The following is an 18,609-nucleotide window of genomic DNA, read 5'->3' on the forward strand; positions in this document are numbered from 1 at the left end:
AGAACTACTATTACTGCACAGTAACCTCCGTTTCACGCTACTTGAGTTCACTTCATGGAGTACATTACCCGAATCAACCGAATTACATAGTTTATTATTTGACACCAGTTATTTTCATTTTGACGTAAAAATCATAAATCATACGAAATTGAATAATTTAAACGCCAAAATGAAAATAACTGGTGTCAAATATGGTAGAGGCATTTTAATTAAGCACAATTTAGATTATATCTTGCTGAGAGGCTTATTGGCCGACCTTGTAATGCTTAACAACATTGGAGACTAAAATTGGCATTACTTTACCAATTGATGACCGATTTTCAAAATTGCCACTGTTTTGGAAAGCTCAAGTCAATTGGCGAAATATATATTTCCAGATTTTTTAAATTCGACCACACCCCCTCGAAATTAAGGTCACAAGGTCAAAAAATGCATAAAATACAATTAATGCATACAGCGGAATTTGAAAGTGTAAAAATCAAGTTGCATGTCGAAAAAATACCTCGACCCCCAGGACACTGAACAATGTTCAAGGGGTCGCGTGCCTCACCCACAGTGGGTGTGGCCGTAGGCGCCTTTTCGATTTCAATGAAACCATGTCATGTGATATATCATTTTTCTCAGGACGATTAGGACATTACGACTGAACACTTAAAATTCACGAACCACGCCCCCAGTGGGTGTGGTCGTTGGCGAATTTTAGATTTTAAGGAAACCATGTCATGTGATATATCATTCTTCTCAGCTCGATGAGGACATTACGATTGAATGTATAAAATTTATGAACCACGCCCCCGGTGGGTGTGGTCGTTGGCGAATTTGGATTTTAAGGAAACCATGTCACTTGATATATCATTCTTCTCAGCTCGATGAGGACATTACGATTGAATGCTTAAAATGTATGAACCACGCCCCCAGTGGGTGTAGTCGTTGGCGAATTTTCGATTTTAAGGAAACCATGTCATGAGATATATCATAATTTAGCCAAATCATGCCACATGGCATCACATTTTGCTCAGCTCAAGAGACGGGCTCCGTCGAAGAAAAAATTTTTGTATATGTACACTACAACCCCTGGGTGCGGAAGTAGTTTTTAATATTTTTTCAATAGTGTCAAAATCGTGTTTTTTAAATTCGATTTGATATAAATATATTTGAATATTTTTTTAACATTGTTAACACTGATATTTTCCTCTTGGGACTAAGTAATTTAAATTTGAGTCCATGACTTCACATTCGAAGCAAGAATTTAAGAGCACGAAATTGGTACCAAAATTTAAACACCTAAAATTGCGTCGTTGGATATAGAGACTTACCTGCCTGAGACGAAAATCGTGATTTTGGATGCAGTTTTAATGAACACATTCAATGCTCAAATATTTTCAACAAAGATCCAAACTCGTCGAATGTGAATTAAAGTTACAAGAAAAAACACATTATCCAAGAAATATTGCATATTTCCGATTGTTAAGAATGCAGCATGTTTGTTTATTATCTTTTTGGGTAATTTTTTAAAAATTTTTTGGGTAATGGGCCCCGTGTTTGAATTTGAAATCCGGACACCACCATGAGAACTTACGTACGAATTGAAACAGCGGCAAAACCAAGGGGGCCCATTACCCAAAACATTCATAATAGTGTACAGTCAGGCCTAGATTTAGGGGTGGACAACACGGGCAGTTGGTCAGGGCGCGATATCGTTGGAAAGGTTTCGGTGGGAGGATTAAGAAGATGTATACTTTATGGGGTCTGGGACCACCCCCTAGTTTTCTAGAGACCAATAAGTAATATTGAGTTTTCACTAAGCTAGTGCTATGTTAGCTCTCAATCTGCTCCTGTGTTAACGTGTGCGTATTATGAAAACCAAAACTCAATATTACTCATCGGTCTCTAGAAAACTAGGGGGTGGTCCCAGACCCTATAAAGTATACATCTTCTTACATAATCCTCCCACTGAAACCTTTCCAACGATACCTTACTTATGGGGTTATGTGAGACTTGGCCTGATGACCTTTTTCGTTTGTGCGAAAAACTTGATGACCTTGAAACAGTTGAAAAATCCAAAGGAAATCGTCAGTTTTTAAAGTGTTGCCTATACTCTAAGTAAAAATAATTAAAACTTACTTAAGGTTAATCACAATAGAGGACTACACAACAATTGGACAAAATTCATAACAGGTCAGCTAAAATGATAAATTTTGTACGTTGGTTAAATTTGATGGGTGAATAAATTTGAAGGGATGTTTGAATAAAATTTGCCTAATAGTTATTCCACTTCATTTTGCTAAACGTTTACTAAAATTTTGGCCGTCATTATTTAGATTGCACAAGCGCCGTTGAAACTAGTTTTGTTAGATTTTGTACTACACTAAACCCAGTAAGGGATCAAAGCATAGTTAGGATAACGTGGTACTTGAAAAAAATACGGATCAAAAATACGCACAAAAATATCAGTCAAAATTTCCTCATCTGGCTGAGAAGTATGATATATCAGGACATGGTTTCCTTAAAATCTAAAACTCGCAGATAACCACACCCACTGGGGGCGTGGTTCATACATTTTAAGCATTCAATCGTAATGTCCTCATCGAGCTGAGAAGAATGATATATCAAGTGACATGGTTTCCTTAAAATCCAAATTCGCCAACGACCACACCCACCGGGGGCGTGGTTCATAAATTTTATACATTCAATCGTAATGTCCTCATCGAGCTGAGAAGAATGATATATCACATGACATGGTTTCCTTAAAATCTAAAATTCGCCAACGACCACACCCACTGGGGGCGTGGTTCGTGAATTTTAAGTGTTCAGTCGTAATGTCCTAATCGTCCTGAGAAAAATGATATATCACATGACATGGTTTCATTGAAATCGAAAAGGCGCCTACGGCCACACCCACTGTGGGTGAGGCACGCGACCCCTTGAACATTGTTCAGTGTCCTGGGGGTCGAGGTATTTTTTCGACATGCAACTTGATTTTTACACTTTCAAATTCCGCTGTATGCATTAATTGTATTTTATGCATTTTTTGACCTTGTGACCTTAATTTCGAGGGGGTGTGGTCGAATTTAAAAAATCTGGAAATATATATTTCGCCAATTGACTTGAGCTTTCCAAAACAGTGGCAATTTTGAAAATCGGTCATCAATTGGTAAAGTAATGCCAATTTTAGTCTCCAATGTTGTTAAGCATTACAAGGTCGGCCAATAAGCCTCTCAGCAAGATATAATCTAAATTGTGCTTAATTAAAATGCCTCTACCATATTTGACACCAGTTATTTTCATTTTGGCGTTTAAATTATTCAATTTCGTATGATTTATGATTTTTACGTCAAAATGAAAATAACTGGTGTCAAATAATAAACTATGTAATTCGGTTGATTCGGGTAATGTACTCCATGAAGTGAACTCAAGTAGCGTGAAACGGAGGTTACTGTGCAGTAATAGTAGTTCTACCAGTACGGTGGAGTCATATATGTTTACCGCGTGGTAATAAAATTTCTTAGAGTGTACATATTTATATACCTATTTATAACAACCGTATTTTTGATTTTAAAAAACTTACCGAGTTAAGAGCACCGTTCGCTGAGCAGAATGCCTTTTTGAATAGTTTAGAATAGTTTCATTTCAAATTAAACGTGCCCCAAAGATAAAATAAATTTCAGCAAGCACAATTAGAAGAAAGTAACATACGGATTTGAGTTTAGGAATTAGCTCCATCATATATTCGATTTTATCGATTTAGTTTATTTAGAATTAGTGATTAATTGTTCGATACTAATACAGATGTGCATATGTACCTTCTTGATGGTTGTACATAAATATGAAAAATAGCAATTTAAACTTACAAGGCAAATGGTCCGAAACGCATATAATTTGTTGTTGTATTCACCTAAAATTATAAATCATGAGATGAACATTGATGTAGCATATTATTTTATTACACGATGAGAACCTCTTGTTTCTCCCTTTTAAGCAAGCCTCACCTAAGTTTTTTTTAAAGAATTAGTTTATTTATTTTAAATTAGTTTATTATTTATCAACTTCGAGTTCATTCAACTGTATGCATATAAGTTATATGATATAACACATTTACGTAAGTGTGAAAAATTAGTAGATAGTATTGAATAGGAAAATTACCTTATCTGCAATATCCACATCGTTAAACAGACCTTTACATGATTCCGTCTAAAAATAATGACAATTATACTGTAAAAATTTTGAATCAGAAAAAATACCGGTGGTAATAAAATCAATCCTCGTGAACATGAAGTGGAATTTAAATAACTTGAAATTTGAAATTTTGAAAAAAATGATGGAAGCGTTTATAATGGGGTAAAATCTACCTCAATCATCGTTTGAAAAATTGTGGATTCCATGCAGGGGTCCTTGTTCTACAAAATTGGTTAATTCGTTAAGATTAAGGGTTATATTACGATATTAAACAAAATTTACCTGTGCAGTGGCACGAGTTGCAGAAAGTAGGATAGGAATGAGAATTGTGAAAAAATTCATTGCTGCAGTTGTAACAGGCACACACTGATACGAAGGTCCTGAAGAGGAATGATATCAAGAAGCAGAATTGGGATGCTTTTTAAACGGTCGGTTTTAAATCCAAGTGGAAAGGTTGGGCTATTCCATAGGTAAGAATGTAGTAAACTATGAGCAATCTCACTCACAATGGAGGTCTCCCAATGTATGCTCACAGACTTGAACCGAAGTCGTGTCAATAGATCATAAATTTAATTAGTGTGAAATTTGCAAGTAAAACTATCTACAAATGCTCAAATTTAGAGGAGATATTTGCTTAAAAAGATGAGAAAACGTACCCTCAAAACTAGAAAATGTTTCAGTTTCCAAATTTGCTGCTTATTTGTCCACCTTTCTCCGCCAACCCTGCGCATTGGCGGATACCTTCATATGCCAATTTCACACCTTGGTTCAAATCTATGAGCATACGCAGGAAGACCTCCATTGTGAGTGGAAAATATATTTAATAAGGTGAATAATATTCATGGCGAGCATTTGATAAAAATAATTTAATCCACGCGCAACTATGTGCACAATACCTTGTCAATCTTACAATGCGATGGTGTGAAGTGTAACCCTCCGATTTGGCTGAAATTTTGAAATTGTGTGGTCCCCGTCAATACAACCAACGTTTCTTGAGGCAGTTTGTGCGATGGTCAGAATTTGTCAAAATATTTGAGGTCAAAGTTGAGAAACGGGCGATTTTTACCAGGCGGAGGAAGGAAACTTAACTTCCATTCTCTTCCCGTGCTAAAAATTGCACATTTTTCAACTATAACCATTCTGACCATCGCACAAACTGCCGGAAGAAACTTTGGTTGTATTGCTTTGGACCACTTAATTTCAAAATTTAAACCAATTCGGAGGGTTACACTTCACACCGTCGCATTGTTAGTCAATCGAACGTATTTTTTTGACGTGTGCCCACACTATGTTTGTTACACGCATTGTGACATTTAGAACAATGCATGGAAAAATTCCACCTTGATAATGAAGTCGTTTAAATAATAAGCATATTTTAATAAATACATGATTTAAATGAATTATTCACAGACACACATTCACAGTTAGAGTAAGAAATTAGAAGATTTCAAAATGTATAAACGTGAACAATCAGGTGAAATTATGCAGGCATCAGCTGAAAATTAATACTTATATATCTAACTGACCATAAAATCCGTCAAGAAATTTTGCAAATCTCCAACGATTTCTGTCCAGAAATTATTTTGAATATATGTAATATTTTTAAAATTGTATTGGACGGTTCTGGCTTCCATAAATGTTTTAAGTTAGTTGATTAACACACTTTTCCCTACATATTTTCATGGTTGTCTTTGCATTGTAGTACATCTGTCGTACTCAAATTTTAACGTAAAGGTCATATTTGGAAAAAATATATCAGTAAACAACGCGATGAACATGACTGTGGTTCACTGGAAGCTAGCAATTTTTCAATAAATTAAATATTATCCGCAAAAACCACAGATTAAATAATTTCCTACTTTTTATTTCCTCATTTAATTCACTGAAGTTACAGGCAAAATAATAAATTGTAGTTAAAAAAACGTTTTTCAATGGTGTGACATTTTTGAAACATCCCGCGTAGAGCAGGGTAACCAGTTTGGGTATAAATTCAAGCAGCCAACTGGAAATAAGAAATAAGTTCATGTTTTATATTTAGGAAATTAAAACCAAATTAAAAAATGTAATCAAAATTTTTAACCCACACTGTCCACTAATTAACTCCAAAATGTTGCAGTTCTAGAAACAATAATGTCTTATGTTTACCCAATTACATAATTTATAAATACCTACGTACTCTCAATTCACGTAGGTTTGAATTTTTGCAGAATAAGCGAATTCTGAAAAACTACCCGGGTAAAAAATTTACGACACTTTATGCATAAAGTTGGCTGGATTTTATGCATAAAAATTTATGTCGAAACAATTTGTGCACAAAATATGCAGAATTATGCAAAATTGTGCCAAATCTTTCTGCAGAATATACATACCTGTCAAAACTTTTATACAGAATCGTTCATACTTTTTCCGCACAAACCATTGTTCCGGCCACTTTTGTAGAATTATGTCAAATTCGACATACAATTTTCACTCGGGGCGCCACCGTGAGTCTTAATTTCCCTCAATTTATGATCACTGGGAACTTTGAGACTAGCAGTTTCTCAAACATATCTAATTCTTAATTTCTCTAAAAGTTCAAGGCTGCCTTGATGCGGAGTATATCTGTTATGTAATTCTTTACCTCGATAACCTCATTAATCATCCCATGTGTGGCGCGTACCAAAAAAATACTGATGTCACCATCCTCCGAATATTTTCCGAATTACTCTCCCACCATTGATCACTTAACTCCCAGCGGGCATCACCCGCAACTTTAGTCACGTTTTTGAAGTTCCATTGAAACCCGAATAAATCATTAAATCTGATTTGATAATCGGTTATTGAAACCTTCCCGGTGAGAGGCATGTTCAGGGTGAACTTCAAGGACACGAATAGATCCTTCAATTCAGCGAAATACTTGTCTTCCCCGACGTATCGGTAAACATCGGGGATAAAGGGTGACCCTTCGATCGAGTTGGAAACGTAATCTCCCATAAAAAATAACCGCGAGGCGTTGATCGATCCTTCAAAAGTTAACTCGTCCCCGGAGAAATTTAGTGAAACGTTTGTCTCAGCCTCACGCAATCCATAGGCAGTGTTTCTGAAATTTAAAATTTAAGTATCTTTATCTCTATCCTAGATATTTTATGATCTTTTAGTCGTTGTACATACATATGTCATTGAACCATATTTTAAATACATGTGTGCAGGCCCCGATCTAGCCCAAAATCTTACCTGGGCAAAGAAATTAGGCGCCCTAAGCCGCTCGCGCCTTCTCCACTCACATGTTAGTTTTTTAGTCAATCAAATATTTGCGTAAACTATTCTTACCCAAGCCTAATTAGAATGGCCATATACAATGCGATCCTACAACTATGATCTTTAATGGCTTAAAATTTGCGGAATATTAAGCAGATCAACAATCCGTAATAATATTCGGGGCGCGCGCTTAGCCAGTTTTTGAGATACTTATCAAAATGTGCATTTTTTCAAATTTCCTATGATAGTCCTGATTTTTGCCTCAAAATCGTCTAAATGGGATGAAATATCACTGTACATAATTTAAAAAAAATTATTTTGAACCAACATTTTGCCGACGTCTGATTTTTTACTTAAATTTTGTAATTTGTTGAGTTCTGCAAAATTATTTCATTTTTCCTACTACATTTTACACGCTCGAAATATGGAATTTTAACACGATGGAATAGATTCGCTAGATAAAATCCATTAGATTTTCTGCATTTTGTAAGCTACATGATATTTCGTTAATTATTTGGAATTTTCTTAATTACACATATCTAGACTTGCATATGTAACTACATACATATATACAGTATAGGCAGAAACTCTTTCCACCCTCATACGTTTTGCACTTAAAACGTTATATCGCTCGAGAGGCTTTATCGAGTGAACTGCAATTTTGCACAATTACTCATCACGATGTAACGTTTTCGAAACCATACTTTGGATAATGAGGTGGCACAAATAACGAAACGGTGTAATTATATCCAAAATTCCAACAGGAAAAAAGTCTTTCCACCCTCTGACTTCTTTTCAGTTTTAGTGTAATTTCTTAAAAACATCGCCCAAAATCGTTTTGCACCAACTTCGTAGTTTGTAATTCTTTGAAAAATTACATTTTTATAACCCCGAACCAATTGTTTGTTATCAGAATTAGCTCATATTACCTGAAAAACGTCTTAGCACAGATTTGGGACAAAAGGTCACAAAATATTATGATAATGGGCTTCGTCCTCGGGGGGTTTTTGCTAAACTGCTTGTGAGGAAGTAAACATTTACCAGAATAGCCCTGAAGTGCAAAAATCTTGGGATAGTGGCGAACCAGCCAGCCTTTAGACGACTACGGATTTCGACCCCAAGAATTTGTGACGCCATTCTCTCCAAGATTCAGTGAAACCCACGTCTACTGCACTAAAAATCAGCTAGAAATGAGGGAAGAATATAACCTTCAAATTTCTGCTCAAACTATAAAGAAGAGGATCGGGGAACCTGAATTTAAAGGCCCAGCAGCGCGGGAAAAGTCTTTTCTCTCCAATGCCAATATGGCTATGCATTCGAAATTAGCTAAAAAGTACCCAAATTGAACCGTTAAGGACTGAAAACGTGCAATCTGGAGCGACGAGACCAATATCAACCTGTTTGGTTCAGCTCGGGTCACCCGGGTTTGTAGACGCCAAGAAAATACAGACAAGGGCAAGTACGGTACGCTAACAATTAAGCATGAGGGTGGAAATCGAATAGTTTGGGCGTGAACGTTGTGGAAGGGCATCAAAAATTTTGATTCAATCAAAGGAATCATGGACTCCAACTACTATAGCGGCCTTCTGATTCAAATTTGATGATGATGGAAGGAAATTACGCTCGGGAAATAATTTTGTTTGCAAATAGGATGATCATCTAAGGCACACATCAAAATTATTGAAGAATAGTTTGACAACAAAGAAGGTTGAATTGTTGTATTGCCTTCCACAATAACGGGACAGAATCCTAATGATAATCTAGGTTTAATCGTGAAGCCCAAAATTGCTCAGCACAAGCTATCTAGCCTGAAAGTACTGGACGAAGCTATAAAACTTCAATTGGAGAATTTGGACACCTCTGTCACCAGCTCATTTATTGAGTTGATAGCAAGAAGTGTCCTTGCCTTCCCAAAGGATCAAGGTGGACATGCCAAATGCCAATTTGACTGTTTTAGAGCAAAGAACAAGTTTAAATAAATTTTACATCAAACTTTAACGATGGTGGAAAGACTTTGTTCCGGTTGGAATTTTGGATATAACTACACCGTACCTTTCCTTGTGTCACCCCATTATCCAAAGTATGTCTCCGAAAACCAATCAAAATTTATCCAACAGAAATGCGTTTGCCGGAACTTATGGTCCGACTATGCATGCATAAATTTGCAGGGTAATGACCCAGAAAAATTGTGGTTAAATGCTGTTCCTGTTTTTACAAGACGTACAAAATGTAATTGGCCATAATTTTGACTTAAACGCCTATTTATCATTGATAGGTTGGTAGTTGACAAATTATCAACCATTACTCTTTGTTTTAGACCTCCGTGGTTTTATTTTGAGTTATGGAAGAGCATTTAAACTCGCTAAAGCTCGCCTTTTGAACCCACCCAAAAGTTAATTTGTTACACTAAAATCACTCTAATTCTTGTCCCCACTCATGTTTCGCCTAAAATTGTGTTATTGTTAACTATTTCGATATTACATCAAATTTGAAAAAATTTGAGAAAAACATGACTGGGGGCAGAAGTTGCAGCGGCTCAAAATCCTTAGCCAAAATTTCTCAAATTTAAAACCTTTGAGATTTTATCATGTAGATTAATTACTGTGATTTACATAAATAGCGTTTCAATACAGATTGGTGTAAGACGTATTAACAAAATTTTGCACTTGATATTTCGAATTCAACGCGTTTTTAAGGTTTCGAAAACTAATAATCGCCAATATTGGACATTAAATTTTACAATTTTTGATGTTAAGTTCTGTTACACATTTATTCGTGATTATGTTAAAATCAGGGACAAATTCTGACAGCGAGGCTCCTCAGCGTAAACTCTCTATGTTGTGTCAAGCATATTTTAAATTTTACAGAATTTACATGCCCAGGCTAAATAGAGCTTGAAACAACTGTACGTTTCAAAAATTGTAGTGAGGAAGCAACACATCAGAACACTCACAATGAGTTATCCAAACTTTGTAAAAATACAAGCACCAATCAAACGATTTTCAAAATTTACCACAGAAAGTTCAATTATATCTAGTGTAAACCCGGGCACCTGCCGGCGCCCCCCAGGGACTTGGCGCCCCGGGCAGCTGCCCGGGTTGCCCGCCCCTAAATCGGGGCCTGCATGTGTGTACAGAAGGTGAGCCTGTTTGCTATTTTTCATGTGTGATTGATGTTTTGCGGGCTTGAATGCCCGATTACCTTTTTATATGCCCCTTTGCCCTTTTTGCCGGAATGAACATTACACAACAGAACTTCCTGAGTTTTGAAAATTTTGGATATCTAAAGCAATGTTCGGGTTAAAGAGAATATTCGGAGCATTTTTTGGAGGGTGACTCCAGCAAAATTGGGTAACGTTTAAAATTTCCGGTTTAATAGGATATACATATGTAAAACTGGGCTTTCTTTGGATTTTGGTCAATTCACTATAAAAATGCTCGAGAGATTAATTAATTAGTGGAGGGTACCTATTAGATCAATTGGTATTTCGCCTCAAATTTAACCCTGTCAATCGACCGACTTCCGGCCGCGTATGTTCGAAGTACGCGGGTTGGGCGTCAAATCGGGGCAAAATTAGACGTGGGGTAATGTGAGACAATGATGGGAATATGCAGAAAGACTGTTGTGGGTGTGTCACAAAAACCTTTCCGTTTGTTTTCACCCCTTTGCTACATTTCGTTTGCAACGGTTTATTCTAACTCGCTGTTTATGTAACAGTTTATAGTTGACCAATGCTTACGAACTCAATTTACTTACAGTGGAGTTCTCCCAACGCATGCTCACATATTTGAATGAAATTAGTGTCAATCGATGACAAATATAATTAGCGCGAAATTTGCAAATGGAACTATCTGCCAATGCGCAGGTTTAGCTGAGCTATTTGCATAAAAAGAGGAGAAAACGCACCAAAAAGCTGGCATATTTTTCATTTTCCAAATTTTCTGCGCATTTTTCCCGCTTTGGATGTAAATATCTTCGCCAAACCTGCGTATTGGCAGATAGTTCCATTTGCAAATTTCATACTAATTATATTTGCGATCGATTGACACGAGTTTGATCCAAATCTGTGAGCATACGTTGGGAGAACTCCATTGTTAGAAATATATTAGCAACTTACTGTGACGTAAAATCCACGAAGCAGTACACAAATCGGAGATTATATGGAAAAAGGAAACGAAATGGGGGAAGGGTAATCCCCCCGTCCTCCGTTGCGCTTAAAATTCCTTCCAGCCCATCCAATTTGAAATCTTTCAATGTTGCTGCTTCCGAAAAAAGTGCAAATTTATATTAAATAAGGTATCATGTATAACATAATGTGTTGCAAGAATTGAAATTTTTTCTAGGACTTACTTCGTAATGTGTGCGGAAGCCCATTTTCACCACGTGATAAATATGGTGAGGGCGAGGATGATAAAAAACTTAATCGACATGTTGCACGATCAAGGTTCGAGGTGATATATCGTAGTTTCCCATGAACGAATAATAACCCCCAAGCCATGATACCATGGCTTGGGGGTTTGATACCATGGTTTGATACCATGGCTACACTTGATCTAGCCGCGAAAATGGTTAAAAAATACGAAAAAGCCTAAATATTTTCACTCGTTACATCCCGCGCTAGAAAAAATCCACCAAAATTGAAAATCCGTACACCATTATGGTGCATCTAGAAAGTATTGAGCATCGGCCAATGTTAATAATACTAAAAGGCAAAATGGCCGACCTCTCCATAAGTAATAACATGTAAAGTTTCGAAATCAATTGCACGGTCAGTTCTTGATGGATTTTCAAGATGGCGCCCGTTTTGGTAACCCTGGACCCTTGGGAAAAATATATATTTTCAGATTTTTCAAATTCGGCCCCACCCCCTTGAGATCTAGGTCACAAGGTCAAAAAACAAGTAACACTTCTTCATCGAATTTGACTGGATTCGACGGACCTGGGGGTAAATTCTTGGGGGCAACGGTCAGGTCATCCTATTAAGCGACTAGTAGGCCCCAACCCCTGCGTTGGTGTCATTGGGGGAGTGGTCAAATGTCAAAACAGCACATTTAATGTAGCAAAAAATTCTCCCACACCGTAGTTTTTGAAATTCAATGTCGCCAATACACGTAGTATTACCAAGGCCCCCTGTGTGAACGACATCACAGTCGTGCATGTGGTTGTTAGCGGAATGCTAACAACCACACCCACAGGGGGTGTGACTTTTAAAATTTTAACTATATCACTGCAATCCCCTTGGCGAGCTGAGAAAATTGATATGTCACGTCACCAGGTTGGAGTAGATTCACTGGATATTGACAGCCACACCCCCAGAGGGTGTGGCATATTTAAATTTGAAATATGCCACTGAAATCTCCTTACCGTCCTGAGAAAAATGATATGTCGCATGGCGTGCATTGGTAAAGTATTGGCAGAAGCGCCGATAACCACACCCCCTGTCGCCATTGGGTCTAGGACAATGGTATGTCGTTCACACAGGGGGCCTTGGTAATACTACGTGTATTGGCGACATTGAATTTCAAAAACTACGGTGTGGGAGAATTTTTTGCTACATTAAATGTGCTGATTTGACATTTGACCACCCCCCCAATGACACCAACGCAGGGGGTGCGGCCTACTAATTGCTGAATAGGATGCCTGACCGTTGCCGCCAAGAATTTACCCCCAGGTCCGTCGAATCCAGTCGTAGAATTTTCAAATTCGATGAAGAAGTGTTACTTGTTTTTTGACCTTGTGACCTAGATCTCGAGGGGGTGGGGCCGAATTTGAAAAATCTGAAAATATATATTTTTCCCAAGGATCCAGGGTTTCCAAAACGGGCGCCATCTTGAAAATCCATCAAGAACTGACCGTGCAATTAATTTCGAAACTTTACATGTTATAGCTTATGGAGAGGTCGGCCATTTCACCTCCCGCTTGCTCAGTACTTTCTGGATGAACGTTAGGATAACTCGGCTCATTCGGCTAATGTAATGTAATTTTGGAATTAGACTAAATACTGCCTTGCCGCAGTGGTGGACGAATTGAGGCTCTCAACTTAACCAGGCCGGTAGTCTTTGCTACCACTTGGGGGAAGAATTGATAATACAGCGTTACCATACTACGGCTGATAGTAACACCTAATCTTACCACATATCCGGTAATACGCGGCATTATGAATTTATTACCGGATTTTTGAGAGTGTATATAATTTTAATACTACTAACCAACGGGTTGAAATCATAGTCTTAATTTATTCATCAAATGAACACAAATAATTAATTTGAAAAACCAACAGTTAATTGATTAGTGAACATTTAATTTTCAATCCCGCCAACTAGTTAGTTTAAGCTAACCGAAACCCCTAAAAATTTATGAAAGGGTACAATAAAATATACGTATTTTGGAGGAGGTTCTCCAAATGTCACATGGTCAGATTTCGATAATATTTGGATCTGTGATAAAAAACAAACTTACCTTGAGAGAAAAAAAATTGCTTAGAGCGATTTGATGCAATATCCCAAGTCGCGCCTGCCCAATGCTAAAGCTGCCGAACTAATGTCGTCAGCATTCAAATTTTCCTCATCAGATTTTTATAACTTTTATATATTCTGGATCAAGAATACACAGAAATGAAAATCCGAGCAAAATTTAAATCTTGGGGCGATATTTATGTATGCCGAATCTTTGCCTTGGGCACTCAGATTTCTGAGTGGGTGTGGCGAACGCAAATGGTCCCATGGCCCCAGCCCTCTTCTTCACATATCTGAAGGGTATCAATATCAGCGACTGTTAGACACATCCCTTAAGGAATTTTGAATCGGAGCACACATTTGCTAATCTAGTGTAGCAATTTGCTACACTAGAGAATGCACCAATGTTGCGAATAGGGCATAGACGCATTCTCCAGCTAATGAAATATGAGGCATGGACATGTGTATTCCAAATAATGAACCAGTACTTATATTTTTACTTAACTTTGACAGTTTATAGCGGATAGTTCAGAAGAACCTTCTCCACCTTCAATCATGTGTATAATAAATCCAGGCCAGGTATATAATAAATCATTTCTTGAAAATATATTCGGGAAAGACAAATTCGGCGCTCAGGCAACGGCATGTTTGATGGATATATACAATAGTGGACGAGTAATCCTTGGCTAAAATTAATCAACTTCCTCGCTCAATGTCAACAATCTTACATAATTTCGACGTTGGATTTTCTATTCTTAGGCAGTGTGTTTAGACTAAAAGACTGGGTAATAATTCTGTATCCAATTGGTGCCCTTCAGAATATGTAGTAAATTGGCAAAAATTATTTTACCTTATTTCATTATTCAAATTATATCTATTTTTCCTTTTAAATTTCAATTGTCTATAATACATAAAAGCATTATACTTACACATTTACGTATGTATGTACCCAATTAAAAAATTTGTACCAAATATAGCATAAATAATGAAATTTTTATCCGCCTATATGCACCTCCTGTTCAAACATGTATTGTGCAAATACCGTACATAGATAAATTTATGTAAATTTATGTATAATTCATGTATCTAATTAGAAAAATAACAACCGCTTACATATGTCCCGCAGGGTAAATAAATATTTGTAAGCAGTGTAATATATGGAATGCATAACTAAGATTACAATTTTTGCCAAAACAATTGTTATATTGCGTGCGCAAAGATAATTTAAGCAGGATATGAATTCTAGCTAGCGGGCATACATATACATATTTGTAAATTTATTCTGTATTTCAGCATATTCTACATAAATATTTGAACATTGAGTATGACGATGCGAGTTATTTTATCCATATACCTAACTTAATGTATAATTTTAGTATATAATTATTTAAAGATTTTCATATTACTAGCAAGTTTCTAATCAACCTCATTTTTGTAAATGGTCACAATCACATTTAAATTAATTACTTAACAGTAAACTAACGGTAAAATTAACTTACATTTAAATTTCAATCTATTCATCTTCACCCACTTTTCTACCACAAAGACAAAACTAGCCAGCAAAGCTATCGCCCCGCAAAGAATAAATAACGTTAAAATTGTCCCGTCTAATTTAAATGCTTCAATTAATTTACTCTGCTCAATCTTCATCACAGGTTCACGATGCACGTATTCCTGGCGTAATTCCTCTCCCCGTAACCGACGATAGATTCCTGACTCAAACAAATATTTGAAATATTTCGGTACATTTGAAATACCAGCTTGATAAAAGTACCAATTGTACGGGATGCTGCCCAGAGTTTCTTTTCCTTTATAAAACTTTCGTGTTGCATAATGTCTCGTCAAAAATTGTAATTCTGCCTCGATAAGATCAGATTGTTTGAGGAGAACCGACTTTCCACAATTAATCAACTCTTCTTCCAAGTTATTTCGCACCTGGATAAAAGTCTGATTGGGGTTTGAATAATACTTGAAACCTTTCGGATGATGTGTGTGTACCGGATCTAATAAGCTTAATATCTGAAGGGTGCTATTGGTGAAAATTTGCGACTGCATCTCCGCATAGACCCCCCTCATTAAGGCTAAATTTAAATAGTTTAAAAATTCTGGGAATTTGGCGAATCCAGAAACATACTCAGATGTTAGCGACAGCATGTGAAAACATTCATCTGAGGCGAACGGGTTTTTAAATTCGTGTCCTGGGGAGTATTCCGCTCTCACGTGTGTATTATTCAAATAACTCTGGTCTAAATAATTTAGCACATCATTGTGCCACAAGATTCGTTCGTATCCATGACCAGAACTTGGGGGCTCTGGATAACGCATTAGGTTGTATTTGTCTTCCTTTGGCTTGCTAGTTTTTTGCACAAAATTCGGCATATCAGTAGCAGCAACTCTCTCACAAAGCAGGTCATCAAACAAAAAAATACGACGCGCGCCGAGTGGTGAGTTAAGTTCTGATATCATAATTCCATTATAGCAATTTGTAAGAATCACGGATACTAAACACCATGCCCCCAGAATTTTACGAAAGAACGAATTTCCTCCAATATTTTCGGGTAGGTGGCCCGCTTCTTCAAATATTGTAGCTAAGATAAATAACCACGGCGGGAAAGAGATGTTTCTTAATTCCCCATAATATTTGTACGCTGTCGTAATCACTATAATTGTGACAAGAGAAATGGCGAGCCATACCCACACTGCTTGTTCGAATGGTGTAACGTACAATTGAAATGTTATATACTCGTTACGATAGCAGGTTAAATATTCGTACCCAAAACTCTCCGTATTGACAGCCACCACGGCGCCTGATGTTTCTGAAATGGTGGATGAGTCGAGTAACTTTGGAAATATCTTGGCACAAAAACTGCCCACGTAAAGTGTTTCATTTGTTGTTAGAGATAATATTTCCAAAATATACGCAACATGAAATATCCCTGTTGAGCTGAGAGGATTTTTTGAAGTTTTTCCTCTCGCAGGATATTTAGAACCTTGTCGGAGTTTTCCTACGTTATCCGAGTAACACCAACCGGGGGAAGGTACCGGAATGTTCTGGACAATTTGAAAGGGATTCCCAATGTTAATTATGACACGACAACTCAAGTTTTCATGGAGATAATAGTGCATCCGAGAATACTCACGCGAAAACCAGGCACAAATCTCCTTATACTCGGCGGATAACACAAGTACGGCAATTGTATAAAAATCATCCACTGGAAAGTAAATATTTGCAAATCTTTCCCTATTTTCCAACGTGCTTACGTACGTCACAATCGTATTTTGTTCTTGCGTCGTGAAACGGAAATCAGAGTAAATGAAGTGACAATTCATAGCTTTATAAATCCAGTTATCTAATTTAATCATATTTTCACCACCGATATCTTCGGAAATACCGAAATTTGAGAGGATGATTGCAACCTTGCAGGTTGAACGGACTCTGAATTGTGATATGTCAATTTTCATTGAAGAACAAATTTTAGTAAATTCTTTACTGTACATATTTTCCTTATCTTTTCCCATGTTAATGATTTTCGCAGGAAGAAAAATGCTGAACCAATCAACATCAATGGTTGGTTCATCATGAAGTACTTGAACATCACAAGTATCTAAATTGCCCAGCAAGATTTCAAATACTGGTAGAACTTCAGAACAATTTATGGGTTGAGATTGAAGTAAATAAAGTAAAAAAATCGGTGAAAGACGTAATGTTTTTGCCATCTCGATTAACCTCCGTTTAACAGATATTACATAAACATGTCTAATAAATTTTTCGTGAGTGACTGAGTTAAATAATTGGCAATGATGCACAGCTGAATGAAGTCAACAAAACAATTTGAAAACGTGTCGTTCGATTTCGTTGGTTGAACAATGGAGATTTTTAGAATATCTCTACGAAAATTATTATACCAACGGTTACACAGATAACATATTTGTCAGTATGCAAGTTTGACTGACGTGGTTTATCTTAAGCTGTTGACATTTTTAATTGTTCCCCAAGGACTGTGTTCTAAGTCAACTACGAATTATACATACGAGATGTTTTGTTTTGAAATCTCCTTCTAGCTTTCAGGAGACTGAAATAGAAAAATTTATGTCCGCTTCAGCCATCCAAGCAGCACGAAAGTTTTGTGTTTTGCACTAATTCTTGATTCGTAAGTAAACCGTATTTATTCTTTAGTGAACTAGGTAGGATGTGTACTGGACTATATGAATTTGTGAGTTAATGAAGAAAGAATCTAATCATAACGTAAAATAATTGTGCACAGGATGTCTGTAAATTATATGTGGATAATTGTTGTTTCTGGAAAAACTGATGTCTCTTACATATATGCCTCAGATTTAATACATATTTATGTATTCATGTCTAGGGAGTATTTAAATTACAATTTATGCCAAGCTAAAATTTCAATAGGCTGCGTGCGCAAAGCAAATTATAATAAAATATGAATTCCACGTAGCATAAATATTTTAGTGTAATTCCACCAATACACATATGTATAACCATATGTTTTTACAAATTTGTCACCCGTGATTAACATTTCTTCGTATTATCTCGGTTCGATTGCTTCGATTAAACTTGGCTTTTCTATCTCTTATCACTTTGATTGTATACAAATTCAGCATTCTTTAAGAGCGCGTGGCTGGCAGAAATATACTCAAGGATTTTAACTCCGCTTCCAATTTCCTACACTGATACAGAGTGCAGGAAATACGGAGTATATACATGATGCGGAGTGTATAA

At 36.6% G+C, this 18,609-nt stretch overlaps 2 long non-coding RNA genes across 2 annotated transcripts; one reads left to right on the forward strand and one right to left on the reverse strand.

Moving 5' to 3' along the window:
* Positions 1 to 3,757: 3,757 nt before the first annotated feature.
* Positions 3,758 to 4,575, reverse strand: LOC118437842. The gene is made up of 4 exons (XR_004836407.1): positions 4,459 to 4,575; positions 4,350 to 4,397; positions 4,144 to 4,191; positions 3,758 to 3,895 (listed from the first exon to the last, which is right to left on the reverse strand). It is a non-coding gene; the product is annotated as an uncharacterized LOC118437842 (long non-coding RNA).
* Positions 4,557 to 15,484, forward strand: LOC118437844. The gene is made up of 2 exons (XR_004836409.1): positions 4,557 to 4,646; positions 14,382 to 15,484. It is a non-coding gene; the product is annotated as an uncharacterized LOC118437844 (long non-coding RNA).
* Positions 15,485 to 18,609: the final 3,125 nt, after the last annotated feature.

This window comes from Folsomia candida, unplaced genomic scaffold (genome assembly GCF_002217175.1).
Source record: "Folsomia candida strain VU population unplaced genomic scaffold, ASM221717v1 Fcan01_Sc016, whole genome shotgun sequence".
NCBI lineage: Eukaryota > Metazoa > Arthropoda > Collembola > Entomobryomorpha > Isotomidae > Folsomia > Folsomia candida.